Raw genomic sequence first — 25,526 nt, 5'->3', positions numbered from 1 at the left:
TGATAATGGAAATGAGCTTTATACAATCCGTTGAAAATTCTTAAGGGCAAAAGTCAAGATTTTTCTGGAGACGAAATCTGCCTCAAGGCTGCCGAGTTAACTTCTGACTGAGTTTCTAGACTGCCTGTGGGCTCTACACTTCCAGACTTCAGATTTGCTGGTCTCCACAATGCCATGAGTCAGTTTCTTAAAATTATCTCTGTCTGTCCATCTGTCTGTCTTCTACTGGTTCTATTTCTCTGAAGAATCCTGACTGAGACAACATCTGATCAGGGATGACTCAGCTGGGGCAAGGTGAGCAAAGTGGGTAGGATGAGCGAAAGAAAACAGCGGAAGAGGTTAATAGAAGTCAGTCATCAAAAATCAGCTAGATATCTCGTGTGTGTGTGTGTGTGTGTGTGTGTGTGAGAAAACGTTTTATAAAATTCAAATTTTATTTTTATAAAACCTCTGATGCAGAGAGGGTAAGAATAAGGTAAGCAAGAGGTTCATGATTACATGACTATCACAAATCAATTAGATATTGGCTGGGCATGGTGGCTCATGGCTGTAATCCTAACACTTTGGGAGGCTGAGTGGGGTAGATTGCTTGAGCCCAGGAGTTCGAGACCAGCCCAGCCAACATGGCAAAACCCTGTCTCTAAATAAATAAGTAACATTTAAAAAATTAATTAGATATGGAATCAATACAAAATATTTGTTGAACACTACGTAGGAGTCCATGACTATGGTTGGTATGTTGGGGGTTGGTGAAGGACGTCCCCAGAGGTGGCCTGCTCCACGTACCCAAGGGCCTCAGCTGTGCTGGTGGAGATAAAGCAGACATATGGAAGTGAAGTAGAAGGGCCTGCCCTTTTCCTTCTTCTGTTCCTACTCATTCTTCCCAATCAGCTCAACTCTCCCTCTTCTCTTACCCTAACTCTATCCTGCCACTAGACAGAGTTACATTTACCCTTCTCTGCATTCCCCCAGCTCTTTGTAGCTGCCTTCACTATATAATTACTCTTTGTTATGTGCTGTAGGCTATGGGCAGAATTCTAAAATGACCTCCAGTGATTCCCTAAATCTTCTCCCAATGAGTGTGAACAGGGCCGGTGAGGTATTGCTCCCATGATTATGTTATATGATATGACGAAGGGATTTTGCAGATGTAATTAACATGCCAAATCTCACCTTAAGTTAGTGAGATTACCCTTGGTGAGACTGACATAATCAGGTCGGCTTTTAAAAGAGATAAGGCTCTTCAAAAGAGATTTGAAGTCTGAGAGGGATCCCATGCAAGAACGGTAAGCCATTGCTTGCGTGGAGATGGAGGGGGCCATGTGGCAAGGAAGGCAGGCAGCATCTAGGATCCGAGAGCAGCCTGTGGCTGACAGCCAGCAAGGAGCTTCAGTTCCGCAGCCTCAGGGAACTGAGTTCTGTCACAAGCACAGGAGCTTGGAATGGGATCCCAGCTCCAGATGAGAATGCAGCCTGCCTGACACACCTCGATTTTAGTCCTGTGAGAACCTGAATGAGAGCTCATTTGTGTTGTACACAGACTTTCTCATCCACAGAACTGTGAGCTAAAAACAAGTGTGGGTTTAAGCTGCTAAATTTTTGGTAATTTGCAGCAGTAGAAACAAATACAGTCATGTGTTGCTTAAGGAGGATCTATTCTGAGAAATGTATCATTAGGTGATTTTGTCCTGTGAACATCGTAGAGTGTACTAATGTAAACCTAAATAGTAGAGCATACTACACACCTAGGCTATATGGTATAGCCCATTGCTCCTAGGCTACAAACCTCTACAGCATGTTACTGTAGGCAATTATAACATAACGGTCAATATGTATGTATTCAAATATTAAAAAGGTACAGTAAAAACATGGCATAAAAGATTTTAAAAATAGGCCAGGCATGGTGACTCATACCTATAATCCCAGAACTTTGGGAGGTGAGGCAGGTGGATCACTTGAAGCCAGGAGTTTGAGACCAGGCTGACCAATATGGTGAAACCCCATCTCTACTAAAAATACAAAAATCAGCTAGGCATGGTGGCGGGCACCTGTAGTCCCAGCTACTCGGGAGGCTGAGGCAGGAGAATCACTTGAACCTGGGAGGTGGAGGTTGCAGTGAGCCGAGATAGTGCCACTGCACTCCCAGTTTGGGAACAGAGCAAGAGTCTGTCTCAAAAAACAAAAAGCAAAAACAGTATACCCTGTATAGGATACTTACCATGAATGGAGATTGCAGGACTGGAAGGTGCTCTGGGGGAGTGAGTGAGTGGTGGTGAGTGGATGTGAAGGCCGAGGACATTACTATACACTCCTGTAGGCTTTATAAACACCTAGACTACATTAAGTTTATAAAAAAATTTATTTCTTCAAAAATAAATTAACTTTAGCTTACTATAACACTTTTATGTAATGAATTTAATTTTTTTTTAACACTTTGATGAGTCATATTATGCATTGTACTGCAATGTTACAGTGGATAGGATATTGCTAGGCAATATAAATTTTCAGCTCCATTATAATCTTATAATGCCTATGTCCTATATGCAGTCTATCATTGACCAAAGTGTTATTTTGCAGAGCATTACTGGACATTGTGTATTTGCTTCTCCACTCAATTATGATCTGGAAGCAGGATCCATGTCTATTTTATCTATATAAGCCTCTCTGAGCAAAGTGCCTGGCTTAGAGCAGTGCTCTAATAAATGTTTGTTGAATAAATTAATAAATGAATAAGCCCTGCATTTGCAGTACTGTGTAGGCAATTGAGACAAGGTTCAAATGTCCTCAATTTATTTCAGAAAATTTCAGAAAGTGTTCTTCCAGTGGCCAGCACCATGCCAATGTCAAGTCAGTTCAAGATAACATCTCTGGTGTTCTTGGTCTCCCTGTGTTCCTTATCATAATATATAGGTATTAGGGTTTCAAATGTTACTGACTCAGACATCGTTAATCACAGTTATCATGGTATTAGAGATAAGAGCTGATGGAAAAATGAAAATAAGAGACAAGGAAAGTTTCAAAACTTACTGCTATGGTCTGAATGTTTGCAAGTCCCCCCTGCCACCACCTCCCAATTCTTTTTTTTTTTTTTTTTATTGCAAGCCCACAGTGAACATCATACACCTCCCAATTCTTATGTTGAAGTCTTTATCCCCCAAGATGATGATATTAGAAGATGGAGATTTTGGGAGGTGATTAGGTAATGAACGTGGATCCCTAATGAGCAGGATTATTGCCCTTATTAAAGAGGCCCGACTGGGTGTGGTGGCTCAGAGCCGTAATCCCAGCACTTTGGGAAGTTGAGGTGGGAGGATCACTAAAGGCCAGGGGTTCAAGACCAGCCTGTGCAACATAGCAAGACCCTCCTACCCCATCTCTACAAAAATTATTTTTGTAATTAGCTGCGTGTGGTGGTGCGAGCCTGTAGTTCCAGCTACTTGGGAGGCTGAGGCAGGAGGATCACTTCAGCCCAGGTGTTCAAGTGAGCTACGATTGCACCACTGTACTCCAGCCTAGGTGACAGAGTGAGACCCTGACTCTTAAAAAAATAAATTAGGGGCCCAAAAGTTACCCCTTGCCCTTCCGCCATGTGAGGACATGGTGAAGACATTCTGTATGCACCCAGGAAACACTGGCCTTAACCAGACACCAAATCTGCTGCCTTTATCTTGAACTTCCCATTCTGCAGAACTTTGAAAAATAAATTTTCCTTGTTTTTAAGCCACCCAAGCTATGGTATTTTGGTATAGCAGCCTGAATGAACTAAGACACTTATTTGGAAGAATAACCTTATTATGCCTCCCTTATAGAACTTCTAATTGATGTTCCTCGTGATTACAACTTTGAGCAATTCATTTAATTCTTTTAAGGGTCAGTTTCTTCACTAGCAATGTAAAGGGGAGGAGACATTGTGTCATCCCAGCCCTAACATTCTGTGTAATCTATGAGTTCTTTTGGTCCACGGAAGAAAATAATGCAGTTGATTTGGTCAATGTGTAGATTAATTTGGGTCTCTTCATTTCCCTTTTTTTTTCCTCCCTCCCTCCCTCTCTCTTTCTTTCTTTTTTCCTTCCTTCCTTCTTTCTTTCTTTTTTTTCTTTCCTTCTTTCTTCTTTTTCTTTCACAGTATCTCACTCTGTCACCCAGGCTGGAGTGCAATGGTGCAATCTTGGCTCGGTGCAATCTTGGCTCATTGCAACCTCTGCCTCTCAGGTTCAAGCGATTCTCCTGCCTCAGCCTTTCAAGTAACTGGGATTATAGGTATGCATCACCATACCTGGCTAATTTTGTATTTTTTTAGTAGAGACAGGGTTTCACCATGTTGGTCAGGCTGGTCTCGAACTCCTGACCTCAAGTGATCCACCTGCCTCAGCCTCCCAAAGTGCTGGAATTACAGGCCGGAGCCACCATGCCTGGTCTCAGGGTCTCTTCATTTCTTAAGTCTGCAAGTCACAATGTTGCCATCTAAATGGACAAAGAGTGAGGAGGAACAGAACTTACGACTCACCATCTGAAGGTTTAGATACCATATTGTGACTTGCAAGCTTAAGAAATGAAGAGACCCCAAATAATCTCACATTGACAAAACTGACTGCATTATTTTTTCCCCACAGACCAAAAGAAGCATCTCAGAATCCTCAAGAAACAAGAAAACATGTGCATATTTTCAAAAATCTTCTAATATCTTAAATTGATATTTAAAAACAGGGTAAGGAGCTTTTCTACTCTAAAAAAGTTTCAGCATTGTAATACAACTGGAAGAGTCCCAGCCAAAAAGCCTTGACATTTTACTATCTGGGCAGCAATAGAGCATGTACTCAAAATGAAAAGAGGATGACATGATGCTTAAACTATGCTTCAAAACCCACCCCCACAACAAAATGAAGTGGGGAGCAGAGGAGCTTGGATGATGTAAGAACAAGTATCTCAAGGGCATATGAAGACATTAAAAGTGAGCACTAGCAAGTAGCTTCCAGTTGGCTACCCTATTTTAACTCTAGAAAGTGAAGGCCATTGCCAACTAGTTTTGGTGCCCTCCAATATTCAGAAGAAGATGAAGATCCAGTGGTGACCCAAGCAGACAAAATCCCTGCCCTGTGGAGCTTAAAATTTTGAGAATACTAAATAGGGATCACTTTAGCCAGATAATTCATTTCTATTTTCATATATATATATATATATATATACACACACATTTTTTTTTTTGAGATGTAGTTTCACTCTTGTTGCCCAGGCTAGAGTGCAATGGCATGATCTTGGCTCACTGCAACCTCTGCCTCCCAAGTTCAAGTGATTCTCCTGCCTCAGCTTCCTGAGTAGTTGGGATTACAGGCACCTGCCACCACACCTAGCTAATTTTTGTATTTTTAGTAGAGATGGGGTTTCGCCATGTTGACCAGGCTGGTCTTGAACTCCTGACCTCAGGCAATCCACCCGCCTTGGCCTCCCAAAGTGCTGGGATTACAGGCGTGAGCCACTGCACCCGGCAACTGTTCACTCTTTATGAAAATCCTCCTCACTGAAGAGAGAAGAGGATTTTCATAAAGTTAATGAACTTTTAGTTTCACAGCTGCTTACTTTCCCAGGCCCCTTCCAAGGTCCTGTGTGTCCTTCTCAGGGATTTAAAGTGTAGCTGGAGGCATGGAGAGCCAGCCCAGCCAGAGGGTCAATCTCTACATTCTGGGTCTGTGGATAAGACTGGTAGGCTGAATGCACTCTCAATTTTTGCTGACCTCCAGTGATACCCTGTACCATGTGGAGCCTCCCCAGGTATCCAAAATCCAACTCTGGCACCAAACAGGAGGTTCAGAATGAGATGCTTCACCACTCTCTGCTCAGGGTTCTCCAGACAAAGGCTTCATCACCAGCATCTTGATCCCTGCTCTTTCCACCCAGGACACCAAATGGGATGCTGTATCAGTTGCTGAGGCAAGGGCCAAAGGGTCAGCTGGAGCCCTGCCCAGCAAGATCAAAGGTCTGGAATCTCCGAGGCCTTTTCTCAGGGCATAAAGCACCTCTGGAGCAAGAAAGGTTGCAGCTGTGGCATGACCAATAGTTCTCAAGCTGAAAGAATCTTTTAGAAACCATCAATAACAAAAAACATATTTCTATCTGCCATACCAGAAGAAAAACAAAATTATCTTTGTATTCTCTTTATACAAGATAGTATTATAAAGTTTTGGATATTTGAGGAATGGTTAAAGACGATAAAGTCAAAAAAGTAGGGAAAAGAAGTGTTATATAGGTGGGTCAAACAGTGAAGTTATAATAGTAACAATAATTCTTAATACTTAATGGTGCAATTTTTCTGGAAGCTTTTTAAAGTTTGTAATTTGTTATGGTTTCGTCTCTTATTCTAAGTATTTACTCTTGGGCTTAATTTCATATTCTTTTGCATAGAGAGTGCTCTGTATTTTATAAGCTTTGCAATAACCTGGATCTACCCTTGACTGAGTTCCTTTTCTTGAAGAGTGGGACAGGAATCACTAAAATTACAAGAAACCAATTCCTACACCTTTTCTTTATGCCATTAAATCTTTTCCCTCTCCTACTTGATCTTGAATCTATTATAAAATCTTAGAAGATTCAAATGCCCATAAAGAGTGTTCAAAATATCTAAATCCATAAGACTTGCCTGACCTGATCTCATTGAAAAAGCAAGGCACTAACTCTGTCTTCCTAATTTGGAAGAAGACAGATTTGCCTGGATCCGTTTTTGGAAGAGCATTACTTTAGAAATGCCAATCCCCCAAAAAAATAGAAAAGCATATCATTTTGTTTGTGTATTTCTTTTGAAATTAGTTAACACAGGAGCAACCACTTTTGAATGTCTTTGTACCACACACCAACCCATATTTTCCATCGATTCAGGAGGGAATAGCAAGGCGGAGAGCCAGCTATTGGGGCAAAGAAATGACTGCTCATTTTGTTGCAACAGCAAAAAACCCTTGATTTATCAGTGTGTTTGGCATACTCTTTTTTGACAGGGTGGGGAGGAGGTGATGGGCTGGTGGAAATAAAGACTTGTAAATTTTATAAATGTGAGTCCTCTAAAGTAGGCCAATTGGTCAGCTGCAAACTTGGCAGCATCATGAAGCATGTGTGCTGGGCAGTTTCGGAACACGATGTTCTGTTTCACTTCTGAGAGCAGGGGAACATGGAATAAGGGCTCAACCCAGGACAGAGAGAGTGAGAGCTCAGCAGGGACATGCGAAAGGGCCCAAAGACAAAGGAAACGCTGAAGAATAAAAGCTCGACATCATTAGACTGCTGACCACAACACTGAAAAAAGAGAGAGAAAGAATGTGAAAGCGTCTAAGAGAGGTGCTGTGGTTCTGATGCTTGCTGAAGCTAAGTTCTGGCAAATTCAGAGCAGTTGTGTGATTGATGATTAAAAGAAATAACTCAGTGTTTTATGTAAGAGTAGTGATGAATTTCGTAAAAGTTCTTGGAAATAATGCTGAATCTTATTGAGTCTATAAACCTTGAACCATAAAAACAGTGTGGCATAAATAAATAAATTGTTTAAAATACAGACTCCTGCAGCTCCAAATTTAAAAAGAATTTGCTAGGGCTTTTTTTTTTTTAACCTAAATTTACATTTCATATTGTTTTAATAAATATTCAGCTATCAAATAATAATATATAATATATAAAAATAACAAAGTATTTGTCATAGTCGAGTAGCCACCCTTCTCAGATATTTTTTAATGATTTATGAGTAAACAAATTGAATACTTAAAGTGCAAAAAATATGGACTAGCGTTAACAGTTCAACAAAAATAGGCGCCAATAGTAAATTATACTTTAATTCATAAAACATTCTGTGGAATGGTGCCAACTGCTCATATCTTGAGATTTGTTTTTTCTTTTAACTGATTTTGAATTATGTCATGATGACATTCTGTTAGAATCATTTATAACTGATAATCATGAAATGAATAACTTCACATATATTTGTCTTCAAATATCTGGTGTTATCATAAACTTGAAAGGACAGAGATCAAGCAAGTGATAATTGCTTAATTCCATATGTATACTATCATTTAAACATATTGACTTGGAAATAAATTCTTAAGGAATATCTCCATCTTGATTTATTGCACAGAAGTTCAAGTATAGATGCAAAAATGGTTATTACTTAGGGCACCTCTTCTTCCTCCATGCATACACCAAAAGAAAAAGACAAAAGAAAAAAAAAGCCATCTATTTATTAGTGTAAAAAAGAGACTATATTGGCCAAAAGACTCAGCTGGTCTTTGTAAAGGAGTTTATGGCTTTCAGCTGAAATCTCTAAGTGAGAATTCTCATTCCCAGCTGCTGGCTCCCTGGGAGCTCCCCGAGGCCTCTGACCCTATTTCCATGGAGACAGAGGTGGGAAGGGTAAAAAATAAGTTAAGGGAGAAACTTTTCTTAAGACAGTATTTTCAAATCTCCACTCCTCTAATACTAATGACTGTCCAAGTTAAAACTGACCACACATCACTATTTGAAATTCACTTTCAGTTTTTCAAGGGTGAATGACTAAAAATGAGGTATTTGATTGTAAAGATATATTTGCAGAAAAAAAAAAAATACCTGCCCTATTTGATGCATTTAATTGAAGCTCTAAATGAAGAGAAAATGGCTGCTAACATTTAACAATGGAGAGAGAATTCTAGCATGTTTCAGGGTCTGGTTTGTGGCCCAGTTCTATGAATGTTGTATGTCAGAGCTCTGCAAACGTCTGTACCTTTGGGGGTTGATGCTCCCTCAAAGATCAGAAAAGTGAGATCTTTGTTAGGAGAACTTAAAAAGGGATGATTCTTCTCACATATCAGTTAATCCATTCCCTCTTCTATCAGCCTTTGTTCCTGACAGTTTAACTGAAGCTAGTAAAAATTATCACGATACTGCAACTACTGCTACACCTGGCTACCAGCAGCCGTTTTTGAAGTATTACTGCATTCCTGTTACTTTATGATGTGTTTTCTCACTTTGCTGTAGTCTCTTAAAAAAACGCTTTTTATCTGGGAACAATTCAAATATACACAAAAACAGAGACTATCAAGTGTTGAGCCCCATGTACCCGTCGCTTGCTCACAGCAATATCAATTCGTGACCACTTCTATTTTATTCATACTCCCACCTATTCTTCCCTTTATGATTTTGAAGCAAATCTTATATATTTTTATCAATGAATATTTTAGTTTGTAGTTATAAAATATAGGACTCATTAAAATTAAACACAATAAGCTAGGCACAGTGGCTCAAACTTGTAATGTCAGCACTTTGGAAGGCTGAGGCAGGCAGATCCTTTGAGTCCAGGGGTTGGAGATCAGCCTGAGCACTGTGACAGAACCCCATCACCACCAAAAAAAAAAAAAAAAATAGCCAGGGTGTGGTGGCACATGCCTGTAGTCCCAGTTACTTGGGAGGCTGAAGTGGGAGAATTGCTTGAACCTAGGAGCAAAGGTTGCTGTGAACCTAGAGATTACACTACTGCACACCAGTCTGGGCAACAGAGCAAGACCCTCTCTCTCAAAAATAAAAACAAAAATAAACACGGTATGATTATCACACCTAAAAAATCAAGAATTTTCTAATATCAACAAATATCAAGTTAGTGAGTCAGCTTTCTGAATTATTACTGTTGTTGTTATATTACTATTATTCACTTTTATAAATAGAAAAATGGAGGGAAAGAGAAGTTTAAAATCCTGCACAATATCTCACAGAAGATACAGAGATGGGTTAAAATCCAGATACAGCTGAGTACAAAACCTGTGTTTAGTTAGGTAAGTAAGCTCCCAAAGTCACAAAGGTAATAGTCATAAAATAATGATAGCTAACTTTTTTTGTACTTATGATGGCTAAACTTTCTTCTCATTCCTGTTTTAACTCATTTGAATTTCACATTAACTCTTTGAGGTAGGTGCTATTATTCCCATTTTACAGATGAGGAAATGAAGGAAGAGAGGAGTTACGAAACAGCTAGCAAGTGGTACACCCAGTCAGGGGCACATTCAGTCATTCCCCCACTCATTCATTTATTCACCAGCTTTTCTTCTCATATATCTTCATAGTCACGAATCTATGCATCTACATATCTACTTATTTGAATAGGTAATATATTCTCATGGCTCAAAACTGAAGAGGTTCAAAATGGTACACATGGAAACATCTCTGTTACCTCTGTCCCAACCATCCAGTTTCTATTCCCAGAGGCAATCAATATTTTCAGTTTTCTGAGTATCCCTTTGTAGATATATTATGCACATAGAAGTAAATGCAGATCCTTTTCCCTTCTCCCACCCGCCTTTCTTTTCTTTTTCTTTTTTTTTTTTTTTTGAGACAAGATCTCGCTTTGTCAACCAAGCTGGAGTGCAGTGGCACGATCTGCAGCCTCTGCCTCACAGGTTCCAGCAATTCTCCTGCCTCAGTCTCCCACATAGCTGGGATTACAGGCAACTGCCATGACACCTGGCTAATTTTTGTATTTTTAGTAGAGATGGGGTTTCATCATGTTGGTCAGGCTAGTCTTGAACTCCTGACCTCAAGCAATCTACCTGCCTTGGCCTCCCAAAGTGCTGGGAATGCAGGCATGAGTCACCACGCCTGGCCTCCTCCTGTTTTTACATGGAAGGCAGCATACTAGGCATATGGTTCTGCATTTACGTTTCTTCACTTAGCATTTTTTAGAACTTCATCACTCTCTTTTACACAGAGTCTGTGCAACTCCAACCTACCCAATCATATTGGCAAGCAAACCCAGGTCTGAGTTTCTAAGTCTTTAAATTTTAACTGCCATGCAAATATTTAATATTGAATTGGAACTTCCATGTTTTCCCAGCTCAGACTTTGAGCTTGCCTTAGCATTCTTTAAAATCAATCCATTCTGCTATCATTGCTTCAAGCCCTGACACTTACTCTAAAGCAAAGCACATTGAATCATGTTCCTTGAGATCCTAGCAAAGTTTTATTTAAAAAGAATCCAATGTTGTAATCAACAAGCCTTTAGTTGTTCTTCAATTTATTCCTTTCATTTTCTGGTTACAATTTAAAGTGTTCTCACAGAGGACATAAGATGTCTCCCAGTAAAATAGACTATCAATTAATGTATGAAACACAAATAACAGATAAAGATGGACAAAATATTGTTAAATGTTTCCTCTGAGAATTTCTAACCACATGGGTTTGGGACCCTAATTGCCAATATCTATATAGTACTTAAAAACATCCTGGCCAGGTGCAGTGGCTCGTGCTTATAATCCCAGCACTTTGGGAGGCCAAGGCAGACAGACCAGCTGAGGTCAGGAGTTTGAGACCAGCCTGGCCAACATGGTCAGGCCTTGTCTCTATTAAAAATACAAAAATTGTCCAGGCACAGTAGCTCACACCTGTAACCCCAGCACTTTGGAAGGTCAAGACAGACAGACCACCTGAGGTCAGGAGTTTGAGATCGGCCTGACCAACATGGAAAAACTCTGTCTCCACTAAAAATACAGAATTAGCCAGGCATGGTGGCACATGCCTATAATCCCAGCTACTTGGGAGGATCATTTGAACCCAGGAGGCGGAGGTTGCAGTAAGACGAGATTGCACCATTGCACTCCAGCCTGGGCAACAAGAGCAAAATTCCAGCTAAAAAAAAAAATTAGCCAGGTGTGGTGGTGAGCGCCTGTAGTCCCAGCTACTCGGGAGGCTGAGGAATGAGAATCACTAGAACCTGGGAGATGGAGGTTACAGCGAGCTGAGATTGCACCACTGTACTACAGCCAGAGCAATAGAGTGAGACACTGTAATGATTAAAAAAAAAATGAAGAAAGTTTCCAAATTGGTATTTTTGCTCCTTAAATTTAGACCTCAAGTGAACTTCCATGTGTCGAATTCCATGGTACATCTGGCATCAACATTTTTTCTCTCTTACTTTCTGTATACACACACACACACACACACACACAAATAATAACTTGGCGAAACAAGCCATCATGAATAAGAATTAGCAAAACAGGAAACTATAGAAACAGACCCATAAAGATGGTAAACATTGGAATTATCAGATAAAAATATAGTTAAAAATAGAGAAACTTCAAAAGGAACAAAAACATAAGAGAGATCAAGAGATACTGAGGATGAGGTGAGATAATCTAATGTAATCAGATTTTTAAAAAGATAATAGGAAGAATGGAAGATAATATTTGAAAAGAAAGCAATAAATTTAACAGACAATAAGTGAATTATTATATGTATTAAAAGATCAATTCTTGGATTCAGACATCCCAACAAATCCCAAGCAAGTTAAATAGAAATCTTTACTCAGACACTTGTAGAGAAACTATGAAAGTAAAACAAAAAAGAAAAAAAAGTCCATTAGAAAGAATAAGAAAGACAGGTTTACTACCAAAGAAGAACAATTAATTTGACAGTTGACTTCTCAATAGCAACATGGAAGTGAGAAGACAGTGGAATACTATTTTTAAATTGTCAGAGATAAAATAACTGCAATCATGTAATTGTTCACCTAGTAAAACTATCATTTAATAGTATGATGAAATAAAGAGTTTTTCATACAAATATTGAGAAAGTTTACCACCATGAAATCTTCAAAGATTTGATGAACTCCTACATGATAGATTTTGTAAAGAAGAAAATGGTGCCCCCGACAGCTGACTGGGGCATGGGCATCGACAGAGTTGCCATGTTTCTCACGGACTCCAACAACATCCAGGAAGTACTTCTGTTTACTGCCATGAAACCCGAAGACAAGAAGGAGAATGCAGCATCCACTGATGTGCTGGGAAGTACAGCAGTTGGCACTTCTGTCTAGAAAATAGTAATTGTAAGTGGTATAACTCAGGCGTCTTTGCATTTCTATAAAAGGTCAAGGTCTGCAAGGGAATTCTTGTGTGTGGCTTTCCATTTGACCTTGTTCCCAAATAAACCATTTGTCCTCTAAAAAAAAAAAAGAAGAAGAAAATGGATCTTACAGGTTCTCAATTTCAAGAAAAAAATAATATGCAACAACAATAATAATATGTTAATATCTGAATGCAAAGATGGAATAAAACAGTGACCTCTAATTTATGGAGTTGCAAAAAAATTTCAAAATAAAATGCTCAATTAAGAAATCATATGTCAGGAGGAATGCCATCTAATACTAAAACATTATAAGCTTCTTATACTTCGCAGATTAGAAGTGTTAATTATTAAATTTAGACTTTTGAAAATTAAATATGCTGGTTAAAATTTTTAGGATAACCACAAAAACTACAGAGGAAAAAATGGAATAAAGAAAAACTAAATCTCAAACAACCCAAAGAAGTAAAAATGGGGAAAAGCAAAACAAAACAGAAAAACTGGAGTATATAGACCGTGAAAGTGAGATGGTAGAAATGAATTAAAAGGTAGATGGACTAAAATCCCTAATTATGAGACTATCAGATTGGGTTTTTTTATAAAGGTAATTTACTATTTTACACGTGCTACATTCAGCCAAAACTTAAGTACAGAGACAGATTTAAGTCAAAAGATGAAAAACTAGATAATAAGCAGATATCAAAAGAAAGTTAGCAACATTATTTTTGTATCAGACAAAGTAGAATTTAAGGCTGAAAGCATTACCAAATATACTGCAATAGTATATTTGTATAAAAGTTTTAATTCATCAGGAAGATATAGCCACTCTAGTTCATACAGTGCAATAATATGGCTTCAAAATATATAAAATAAATATGAAAAGAACTATAAGAAGAAACTGACATGCCTAATCTATTGTCACTCTAGATCTGCAGTTCTCAAACTTCAGTGAGAGTTCAAATCACCTTGATGGCTTGTTAAAACCCAGACTGAAGCCGGGTGCGGTGGTTTATGCCTGTAATCCCAACACTTTGGGAGGCTGAGGTGGGCAGATCACTTGAGGTCAGGAGTCTGAGACCAGCCTGGCCAAATAGTGAAACTCCGTCTCTACTAAAAATACAAAAGTTAAAAACAAACAAAACAAAAACCAAAAATTTGCCGGATATGGTAGCACATGTCTGTAGTCCCAGCTACTCATCAGGCAGAGGCAGAAGAATCCCTTGAACCTGGGAGGGAGAGGTTGCAGTGAGCCAAGATGGTGCCCTGCACTCCAGCCTGGGTGACAGTGTAAGACTCTCAAAAAAATTGATCTAACTTCATTTTCAACCTGATCTGCCTGATAAATCCCATATGAACAATTCTCTCTGGAGAGACTGTTCTACTTCTTATGGCTTGATTATGCCATTTGGCCAAAGTTAAAATTTATTTCTCCCCTTCTCCCTATAGAACTTTGCCTATTAAATTTTTAATAATAGCTCAAAACCCAATTCTCTGTGGAAATTTTTTTTTTGTATTTTTAGTAGAGACAGGGTTTCACTATGTTGGCCATGCTAGTCTCGAACTCCTGGCCTCATAATCCACCTGCCCCAGCTTCCCAAAGTGCTGGGATTACAGGTGTGAGCCACCGTGCCCGGTCCCATTCATTAATTCAATTAACTATATAGGAATTTTGAGAAGACAGGACACACCACAGATACATTCTTATGGGAGTAGGTCAAAGAAGATCTGACATGTGGCTGCTTTCTGTCCCTACACAGAAAAAATTCAAATAGTATAGTTAATTTACCACAAACTTTTAGGCAAAAGTCTGGTTACACAGTCAGATCCATCATGTGGAAAGTAAAACATCTTTGACCTTCTAACTTATTTTTAATTTTTATTACAGAATTTGAGGTAATATATGTAGGCATTTTAAACTTGATTACTCTATAAGGTTTACAAGGAAAAATAATCTTGTCCAACCCTGCCCATTCCTGAGTTCCACCACCTAGAGGAACTACTTCCAACTTTTAGGCTCTTCAGATTTTCATTCCATTTTTGAAGAAACATACCTATATTACTACTCCTTGATTTAGACATGATTTTCTCTATTAGATTAGGATTTAGTTAACTATGATGCTTAGACTTTACTGCACACAAATACTTCTTCAAGTTCCCGGCATAAATCTTTCACAATTTTTGGCCAAGTCAGAGTATAGTGTTTACATTATTTTGATCCTGTAAGTATTGTTCTCAGTTGAGCCATGTGGTACCCTGTGAACACATTTTTTTCTTTGTATAACTTCTAAATTTTACAAGAGTTAATTGCTTCTTTTGTATTTGTAATTTTCTATTTACATATCAATAAGTTATACCCAAATTCTCCATTCAAGTGTCTAACATGCCCCTCAGTATTGTCAAATTCAATTGGCAATTTCTATGTTCCATTTTCCCCCCTTGAAGACACCTCTCTTGGGGTACTCCAGCTTCTTATTCCAATCTGGCTTACTGAAGAGTTGTTATCCCAGGAATCCATTCACTATCATCCTAGAAATTCTCATCACCTCTTTCTTCTGTGGGACACCATCTTCCTTGTTTCTCCTGTGTGCCTAGGGTGGGGCTTGTCAGATGGTAGTCCTTTCTGTACACAAGGCCCATCTGGTTCTTTGTGGAATCCCAAAGGCCAGTTATCTTTAAGATTTATCTCTTGGGCTTATCAGCTTTCTCAGACAGAATCATTCAGTTGCCTGATGGTAGGGGTGTGCATACAAGACTAACAGCCAGCGTTTTGGAAAGGCCTTGAGAAAGGGGCGGGTTTACTCTTCAGTATGCAGATGTTTCCTTAATCCCTCTGTTTTCAATAAAGAACCTTACTTTTACCTTCAAAGTTTCCAGGGGTCTAAAAAACTTCCCTCTCCAGTCTAGATGGATGAGATTGAAAGTCATATCATCAGATCATAAAACTACCAAGATTATAAAAGAGGTCAATCAGTTAAATGTTTTAGTCAACAAATATTTATTAAGTGCCTAATTTGAACAAGGCATTGTGTTAGAAATTGAGAGAATGCGTACTTCTTTACCAAATTCCTTGGAACTGGGACCTATTATTTGAGAGGAAAAAAAAAAGAGTCAAGTTTTCTACAAATCTCAGAAAGTAGTGTTCACACACAAGGTTTTGAAACACATTACTCCAAGAGGGTCTAGGCCAAATGTGGAAACAGTTTCAAAAAAATGTAGGAAAATTTATAATATCAGCTCCATCAAGACAAACTAAAGTGTTGTAGGAATATTTCTAACCTCTGAGACTCTTGACAAAGAGAGCAAACATCTTTCAACAATTTTTTTTTTTTTTTTTTTGAGACTAAGTCTCTTTCGCCCAGGCTGAAGTGCAGTGGTGCAATCTTGGCTTACTGCAACCTTCACCTCCTGGGTACAAGTGATTCTCCTGCCTCAGCCTCTCGAGTAGCTGGGATTCAGCCACCCGCCACCATATCCAGCTCATTTTTGTGTTTTTAGTAGAAATGAGGTTTCACCATGTTGGCCAGGCTGGTCTTGAACTCCTGATCTCAAGTAATCCACCTGCCCTGGCTTCCCAAAGTGCTGGAATTACTAGTGTTAGCCACTGTGCCAGGGCATCTTTCGACAATTTTGATTGGTAGTGAAAGGCATGTTCCTGGAATGCTACATGCAGTTCCTAGAATATACTAAATTCTACTTTGATGAGGTGTATCTACTATTGTGCATATCTGTCAGCAGATATTTTCTATATTATTCAAATTATGTGTGGAGTGTAGTCTTTGGGCCTCTGGGGGTCCCCAAGGTCACAACTAGTTTTTATAGTAATACCAAGACATTGTTTGCCTTAGTATTATTAATATTAGTATTATTAACAATAGCTATATTGTTGATATTTACAGCAATGGTGTTTGTGCTTTAGCATAAACAATGACAGTAGCATAAAACTATGGCAGCAGATGCTGTATTCTTCATGTTGGAAATAGATGTTGGAAATAGATGCTCAGTGCTGCAAAGAAAAATTAGCACTGGGACAAAGGATCTTTCAGCAATGCAATTTTTACTTCCTGGACTGCAAGAAGGGTACTCTCACTCACCATCTTGCCATGAGAGTACAGAGAACAAAGGAAAACAGACATATTTATTTCTTATGCATTGAGGGTTGTCCTTACTGCTGTGTCTGATCTCTGTTGGCTGGAGCCAGACCTCACAATCTAAACTAAAACCCGATTGGCTAATAACTTGAAGCTTTTCTAAACAGGTGAAAGCAATGGAGAGCTGGGGCATGCCTGTGAGCACGTCCAGCACAGATATCTCAGTTAAAGTACAAGGACATAGAATGTACTACGTGCCTGTAAGCATGGCATGTCTAACAGCTACCTAAGATAGGGCTTAACAAAGTTATTAGCACACTTACTCTTTAACAAGAAAGGAAACTTTAAAAAGGAACTTTTCTACTTCCCACACTTCACCACAAGGCTCTTGCAGAAAAAAAAAATGCCAGTTTCATTGTTCCATTTAAGAATGTCTTTGAGTGTTCGCTTCAGCAGCACATATACTAAAATTGAAATGATACAGAGAAAATTGGCACAGCCCCATGCAAGGATGACATACACATTTGTGAAGCCTTCTATATTTTCAAAAAAGAATGTCTTTGAAACAGCATTGAAAACACTTCTCAAATCTCAACCATTATGTACACTTTAAAAATATTCTGTATGACAAAATGGGATCTGCACAGAAAACGCTGTGGCTGCATACTCGAGTGTGACGGTCGGTGTGAGGAAGAGTCCACGTTTAATTGCATGGGATACAAGCTGAAGAGCCGTTTTTCACAATACACATTTTTTTAACTTGAAAGAACAACTGACAGACAAATTATAGTTATTCATACTTGAGAATTTGTAAGACATTTTCTCAAAAATTAATGAAGTGAGTCTGTCACTTCAAGGAAAACAACTGGCGGTATTTGTCGCCAGTGATAAAATTTAGCTTTCAAGTGAAAATCAGAATATTGGAAAATTCATATTCACCACTGTGGGCTTGACAATATCCTAGTACTTAAGGCTTTGCTGATGAGATTGCTGATGATGTTAACAATTGTGATTTAGAAAAAAAAAAAAAATGTTTTTGGAGAAAGAGTCTCACTCTGTTGCCCAGGCTGGACTAGAACTCCTGGGCTCAAGCGATTCTCCCACCTAAGCCTCCCAAGTGGCAGAGACTACAGGTGAACCTGACTGTGCCCAGCTAACAATCGTATTTTTTTGATATTAAAATAATAGCATTGATGATAAAACATGTCAAATTTGGGAAGAGCAACATAACTCAGTGAACCAATATTTTCCAAATGATTAATGCACAGGTAAAAGAACCATTCAAAGTGAAAGATGGAAGAATTTTAATTTCACAAGCAACATTTAAAAAACGACTACTTGGTGATTTGGGGGTAATAGTTAAGAAAAATATCCACAACTATTTGAAAATCTATTAAAATACTCCTTCATTTTCCAACTATACATATATCAGCATAATGAAAGAAGTAATAGCTGTGAGGATTCAGCTGTCTTCTATTAAGCCAGACATTGAGGTGTATATTTATTTATTTATATGTAAATTTTACTTTAAGTTCTGGGATACATGTGCCGAATGTGCAGGTTTATTACATAGGTATACGTGTGCCATGGTGGTTTGCTGCACCCATCAACCTGTCATCTAGGTTTTTGAGATGGAGTGTTGCTCCATTGTCCAGGCCGAAGTGCCGTGGTGCCATCTCGACTCACTGCAACCTCTGCCTCCCGGGTTCAAGCGATTCTCCTGCCTCAGCCTCTCAAGCAGCTAGGACTACAGGTGCATGCCACCAAGCCCAGCTAATTTTTGTATTTTTAGTAGAGAAGGAATTTCACTATGTTGGCTAGGTTGGTCTCAAACTCCTGACCTCAGGATCGACCTGCCTCAGCCTCCCAGAGTGTTGGGATTACAGGCGTGAGCCACTGTGCTCAGCCTGTCATCTAGGTTTTAAGCCCTGTATGCATTAGGTATTTGTCCTAATGCTCTCCCTCCCCTTTCCCCCAAACCCCAACAGGCCCTGGTGTGTGATGTTCCCCTCCCTGTGTCCATGTGTTCTCATTGTTCACCTCCCACTTATGAGTGAGAACATGCAGTGTTTGGTTTTTTGTTCCGTGTTAGTTTGCTGAGACTAGTGGTTTCCAGCTTCATCCATGTCCCTGCAAAGGAAATGAACTCATTATTTTTAATGGCTACACAGTATTCCATGGTGTATATGTGCCACATTTCCTTTATCCAGTTTATCTTTGATGGGCATTTGAGTTGGTTCCAAGTCTTTGTTATTGGAAATAGTGCTACAATAAACATACGTGTGCATGCAGACATCAAGGTTTTTGCAATGACGTAACAATGCTACTTTTCTCACTATTTAAAAAAATAGTTAACTATCATAAAATATGCAGTGATTCCTAATTTTTGATATTACCCAACCTCCCCTCCAGGGAGGCCAGGCAATATCCACAGACATTTTTGGTTGTCACATTGGGTGGAGATGGCAGGAAAGGTGCTGCTGGCATCTAGTGTGTAGAGGGCAGGGATGCTACTGAACATCTTATAATGCACAGAACAGCTCCCACAGCAAAGAGTTATCCAGCATGAAACATCAATAGTGCGGAGGCTGAGAAGCCCTAGACTAAATTACAGAAGAGAGATACAAAAGCTCCCTGTCAAAACAAAACAATGAAGCCAAATCACCAAAGTGTATGTATCCAAAATGCTACACTTTTAGATCAAGACGCATACAGATTAGAGTAAGATACTAGGTTTAAGGGATGAAAGCTGTTTTCTGATTCACCAGAGAGAACAGTCTGTAATTTTCTTTTTCTTTTTTTTTTTTTTGAGACGGAATCTCGCTCTGTTGCCCAGGCTGGAGTGCAGTGATGTGATCTCAGTTCACTGCAAACTCTGCCTCCCAAGTTCAATCGGTTCTTCTGCCTCAGCCTCCTGAGTAGCTGAGATTACAGGCACCACACCTGGTTGATTTTTGTGTCTTTAGTAGAGAAGTTTCACTATGTTGGCCAGGCTGGTCTCGATCTCCTGACCTCAGATAATCCACCTGCCTCAGTCTCCTAAAATGCTGGGATTACAGACATGAACCATCGCTCCTGGACTCCTTCTGTAATTTTCTACAGGAAAATATACGGCTAACTTTTGAGCTCTGGTTTATCACGAAAACTAACAGTGTTTTCGAAGTTCATTTTATCTCATGTTCAACATATAACTCATGTTTGGTATTGTAATCTGCATTTGTGTTTTTGAATACATAGCAAATGTGAGGCCAGTGAGTGTGAACATGAAATAAAAGACACAGTAATTAGCACCCTGTACTCTGGGCTTTAACTCAAGGCATCTTCTTCTTCTTCTTTTTTTTTTTTTGAGACAGAGTCTCACTCCATCACCAGGCGCTAGGCTGGAGTGCAGTGGCGCGACCTCGGCTCACTGCAACCTCCACCTCCCCGGTTCAAGCAATTCTCCTGCCTCAACCTCCCGAGTAGAGTAGCTGGGACTACAGGCGCATGCCACCACGCCCAGATAATTTTTTTGTATTTTTAGTAGAGACAGGGTTTCACCATGTTGGCCAGGATGGTCTTGATCTCTTGACCTCGTGATCCACCCACCTTGACCTCCCAAAGTGCTGGGATTACAGGTGTGAGCCACTGCGCCTGGCCAATGACTCAAGGCATCTTCTAAGATTCCCCAATTGTTCATAAAATACAAGACTTAAAGCATTAGTAAGATGTCATGTTTTTGAAAAATAGAATAGTACTAGAGAATAAAGCTAGTTCATGGTTGTTGGACACATTAATGACATCATTTTGGTAAGACAGGATTTATATGACTCCTAAAAATCTCACCGTAGGTGGGATCATCATATCAGTCAACTAGTCATACCGATGTGTGGTTGAATTTTGTCTTTCCAACTATAACTCCTCATCCCCCAATATGGTGAAGTCCTAACCCCTGATACCTATGAATGTGACTTTATTTGAAAGTTGGGTCTTTGCAGACATAATCAAGTTAAAATGAAGTCGTACTGGTTGGGCCCTAAACCCAATCACTGGCGTATTTATAAAGACAGACAGATATGGAGACACACACACAGAAGGAATAAGGCCACTTAAAGACAGAAGCAGAGACTGGAGTGAAACAGCTACCAGAAAAGAATGCCCAGCATTTCCAGGAGCCGTCAGCAACGAGAAAGTGGCAGGGAAGGATTCTTTCCTAGAACCTTCAGAGGGATCACGGCCCTGCCAATTTTGAACTTCTAGAACTGTAATACAATACATTTCTGTTGTTTTGAGCCACTCAGCCTGTGGTATTTTGTTACAGCAGCTCTAGGAAAGTAACAAACTTACCAATCTATACCAAAGTCTCATTTTCAAACCTTTTGCAGGTAGGTTAGTGGTCTTGGGCTGAGAGAGTCCAATAATGGGGCACTCACTACCTAACAGAACAGGCAGATTCATTGTTGGCTGTTTTTAAAAGTTATAGAGTTCTTCCTTATAATGAAGAGATAGACATGTCTGCTTGGTTGTTTACATTGTTTTATTTTTCTGAACAGTTTAGAATTCTGTCATCTGTAACACATACCATGATATACTTTGGCAAATGACTCACTGAAAGTTCATCTTGTTCAAAGACAGAAACTGAAATCCTGAAAGGTCACACTGAGGCTCTGGTTACTGACCATCTTCAAAGCCAGCAGGTAGCTCAAATGGGTGAAGTCACTCCTTGAGCTCAAAGGAAAAACTGTGGCTACCATGAATGAGAATGGGTGGCATCACCTCAAATCATTCACATTCAGTTTTAAAAAAGTTTGCAGAGAGAATTAGGCCCACAGGTTAGGAGCTCAATTTATATAAAAGGGATAAGCAACTTCCAAGCTTTACAAAGTTAGCAGCCAAGATAGGATTAGAATCCAGTTCCATATGAAGGAAAACCTCCATCGGTTTTGTGACTCAACACAGCATGCCTTCCCTCAGCACAATATTGGAACAACCATCATTTAATCCATTGCATACTGTCCCTTGTGAAGGGAGCTCTTCATAAGGTGTTTAATAGAAGCTCACAAATTAGTTTACTCCCGTGCCATTGTATCCTTCTTTCATGGCAACTGAAATTCTATTTATAATAAATTCACTCAGTATTCACGTGGGTGATGCATACATTTCAAAATATTCTGCTATAATTTGTATCTAATTAGTTGACACTTTGAGTACTGCCAAAAGTTTTTTTTTATTCGGGAGTGAATTGACTGTTTCAACAACAAATTCTCAAAAACATCTGTAGAATACAATCAACTGACAAAAGTATTTATGTTACAGTTTTTCACTGTGACATAAAGGGACATTCCATTTTATGTGCTTTGCATTTATTGCAAGTGCTTGGGCCACAAGGACGCCCTACGGGATGGGCTTTCCTTACTATCATCTTGTCTTGTTTCCCCTTTCTCTGTTCCCTCAAATTTACAAGGTGCTTTAGATGGAAAATTCAATAGCCTGATAGGACATTTTGTTTTGCATTTCGACCTCTCATTATTTTTATACTTGGCCCTCTATATCCACAAATTCAGAAGATTTTGACCAACAGTGGGTGGAGATATTCAAGGAAAAAATAACATACAATACAACAATAAGAGCTATTTACATAGCACTTACACGGTATTAGATATTTATAAGTTATCTAGAGATGATTTAAAGTGTACAAGAGGATGTGGATAGGTTTGATGCAAACACTGTGCCATATAAACAAGTCTGTGTTTATATCACAGACTTGAGCATCCCAGATTTTGGTATCTGAAAGGATCCTGGAACCAATCCTGCCCCCTGGATACTGAGGGCCAACTCTAGTTAATAATGAAAAGCTATTGTAAACTGTGCTGTTTACAATAGCAAAGACCTGGAACCAGCCCAAATGCCCATCGATGATAGACTGGACAGGAAAAATGTGGCACATATACACCATGGAATATTATGCAGCCATCAAAAACGATGAGTTCGCGTCCTTTGTAGGGACATGGATAAACCTGGAAACCATCATTCTCAGCAAACTGACACAAGAACACAAAATCAAACATCACATGTTCTCACTCATAGACGGGTGTTGAACAATGGGAACACATGGACACAGGGAGGGGAGCTCTATACACTGTAGTCTGTTGTGGGGGAGTGGGGGGGACAGCGGGGGGTGGGGAGTTGGAGAGAGATAGCATGGGGAGAAATGCCACATATAGGTGAAGGGGAGGAAGGCAGCAAATCACACTGCCACGTATGCACCTATGCAACAATCTTGCATGTTTTTCACATGTACCCCAAAACCTAAAATGCAATTAAAAAAAAAAAAAAGCAAGGATGACAGCCACGCTGGCAATCACTTTGAATATGGAAGAATGCTGACAACAGAGCAGGTGTTGGCTAATTATAATGAAGGTGCTGAAGATGAAGATCATGAAAATAACAGCAGCCAACAACGATGGCACTTACTATGCTCCAGTAAAGGAACTAGATACATTAGCTCATCTGGCTCTCTTAACAGCTCCGTGAAGTAGGTATGTATTATCCGCGTCTTGAAGATGGGAAAACTGAAGCTTTGGGAGGTTAAGTTACTTCCTCAAGGTCTCAGAGCTAGTAAGTTGAGGGCCACCGTTCAAAGCCTACCTTGCAGAGTCCATGCCCTTCATCATCATATTACCGGGCCTCAGCTGTGTTTTAGGAGACATCATACAGGTGTGTAGTAAAATTCATATTTCTACCGTGTATACTAGTGTGTATATTGTATATTTTTACAATGCTATCATTTCAGTCACTGCCTTACTGATTTAAACAAGAGGCAAACTAGCTTTTTCAGGGTAAGAGCAATGATATAAAGTGAAAATCTGGCCCTAAAGTCACAGGGAAAGTAGGCACTCAAAAGAATGTGCCTTTCTAGGCCAGTGTCCTCTAGCAGAGGCTAATAAAACCCCAAGGCAATTACCTGAGCAACTCAGGCACCCCCCACCTAAGTTTTGTTTAATTCCACATTTGAGTGCAGGGTAATTTTGTCTAAATATTGTTTCAGTTACTCATTTTGATATGCTAGTGAAAGGAGGAAGACCTATTTCTAAAAATCTGATAACTAGATCTTCCTGCCACCCTATTGGGCTCTGAGATGGGAGGGTCAGACTCCAAGGCACAGTGTCCTTTTTTTTTGTTTTTTGAGGCAGAGTTTCACTCTTGTTGCCCAGGTTGGAGTGCAATGGCTCAATCTTGGCTCACTGCAACCTCCGTCTCCTGGGTTCCAGCAATTCTCCCATCTCAGCTTCGCAAGTAGCTGGAACAGGCGTGCACCACCACACCCAGTTATTTTTATTTTTTGTTTTTGTATTTAGTAGAGATGGAGTTTCACCATGTTGGTCAGGCTGGTCTCGAACTCCTGACCTCAGGTGATCCACGTGCCTCGGCCTCCCAGAATGCTGGGATTACAGACTTGAGCCAACCGTGCCCGGCTGGCACAGTGTATTGTATAAGGACTCTAGAGTCAGGTTGTCTGCATTCAATTGCCAGCATCGTCACGTCATTGCTTGCTAGTTGTGTGATCTTGGATAAGTCTTAACATTTCTTTAATCTTCAGTTCCATTCTCTTAAAAGAGATAATAGTTGTAACTCCTCACAGAGTTGTTGGGAAGATTAAATTAATCCATACATGTAAAACACTTGGAACAATGCTTGACTTACAGTGACTGTTCCTTAAGTACTAGCTAGCATTATCATTATTGTCAACATCACCGTCGTCATCACCATCACCATCATCATCTCCCAGCCCCTTGTAGGAATCTAAGTGTTTGACCCCTTTGTTTTCACTATGGAAAACTACATAGTCCTAAAGATCTTCATTTATAGCCCCCAAATTCCTTAAGGAAATTATAAGAGGTATTAGGACCTTAGTAATTATTTATGTTTGTACTCAACAGCAATAATTTTCAGAATAATGTGATGGACAGGCCAAAAATCTAATTTTTACGGAATTATCTTTTTGAAAAGTAATCAGCAAAGAAGTTTGTTTTTAAAAAGTTACTTCTGGCTAAGGATAACATTTATAAGTCATATAGCACAGCAGCTGGCACACAATAGGCACTCAGTAAATGTCACTGTCACTACTATTAATGTAGCATGTTCATATTGGTTTTGTGGTCCTTATTAGTACTTTATCACATAGGTCACTTCACTGTTATGAATATAGTATTTGTTAGAATTTCTGACTACTGAAAATGCTGACACTTAAAGTAGAGCAATCACCTTTTCTCCTTCTCTGACTTTCTGGGCAAAATATCTCTCTTGTCCTCTTCTATAAGGCTGGAATTAGAAAAACTGAACCTGGGTGTGAAAGAATAAATTGATTAGAGTACATACACCCGTCACAACAGCATTCTGTTGGGAGGTGCTTACACCAGAGCTTCCAATTTCAGGTTCATCAACAAATCTTGTCTCAAATTTCATTGTGAATATCGTCTATTAACATCAGCTCAAAGTAAGTAAGCACATAAAAGGATTCAAGTTTCAGTTCTGTTTCCATTATGAGAAACAGCGAGCTCTTAGAATAGGACCACTGGGATAAATAACCTGCTGTAAAGACATTTCCGGCTGGGAGCTGTG

At 39.4% G+C, this 25,526-nt stretch overlaps 1 non-coding gene across 1 annotated transcript; it reads left to right on the top strand.

Moving 5' to 3' along the window:
- Window positions 1-17,365: 17,365 nt before the first annotated feature.
- LOC135274965 (U6 spliceosomal RNA) lies at window positions 17,366-17,471 on the top strand. The gene has a single exon (XR_010342705.1). It is a non-coding gene; the product is annotated as a U6 spliceosomal RNA (small nuclear RNA).
- Window positions 17,472-25,526: the final 8,055 nt, after the last annotated feature.

The sequence above is a fragment of the Aotus nancymaae genome, unplaced genomic scaffold (assembly GCF_030222135.1).
Source record: "Aotus nancymaae isolate 86718 unplaced genomic scaffold, 86718_ANA_hifiasm-v0.15.2.pri h1tg000014l, whole genome shotgun sequence".
NCBI classification, from domain to species: domain Eukaryota; kingdom Metazoa; phylum Chordata; class Mammalia; order Primates; family Aotidae; genus Aotus; species Aotus nancymaae.
Note: the sequence above shows the minus strand (reverse complement) of the source record. Positions and strands in the feature narration are given on the sequence as shown.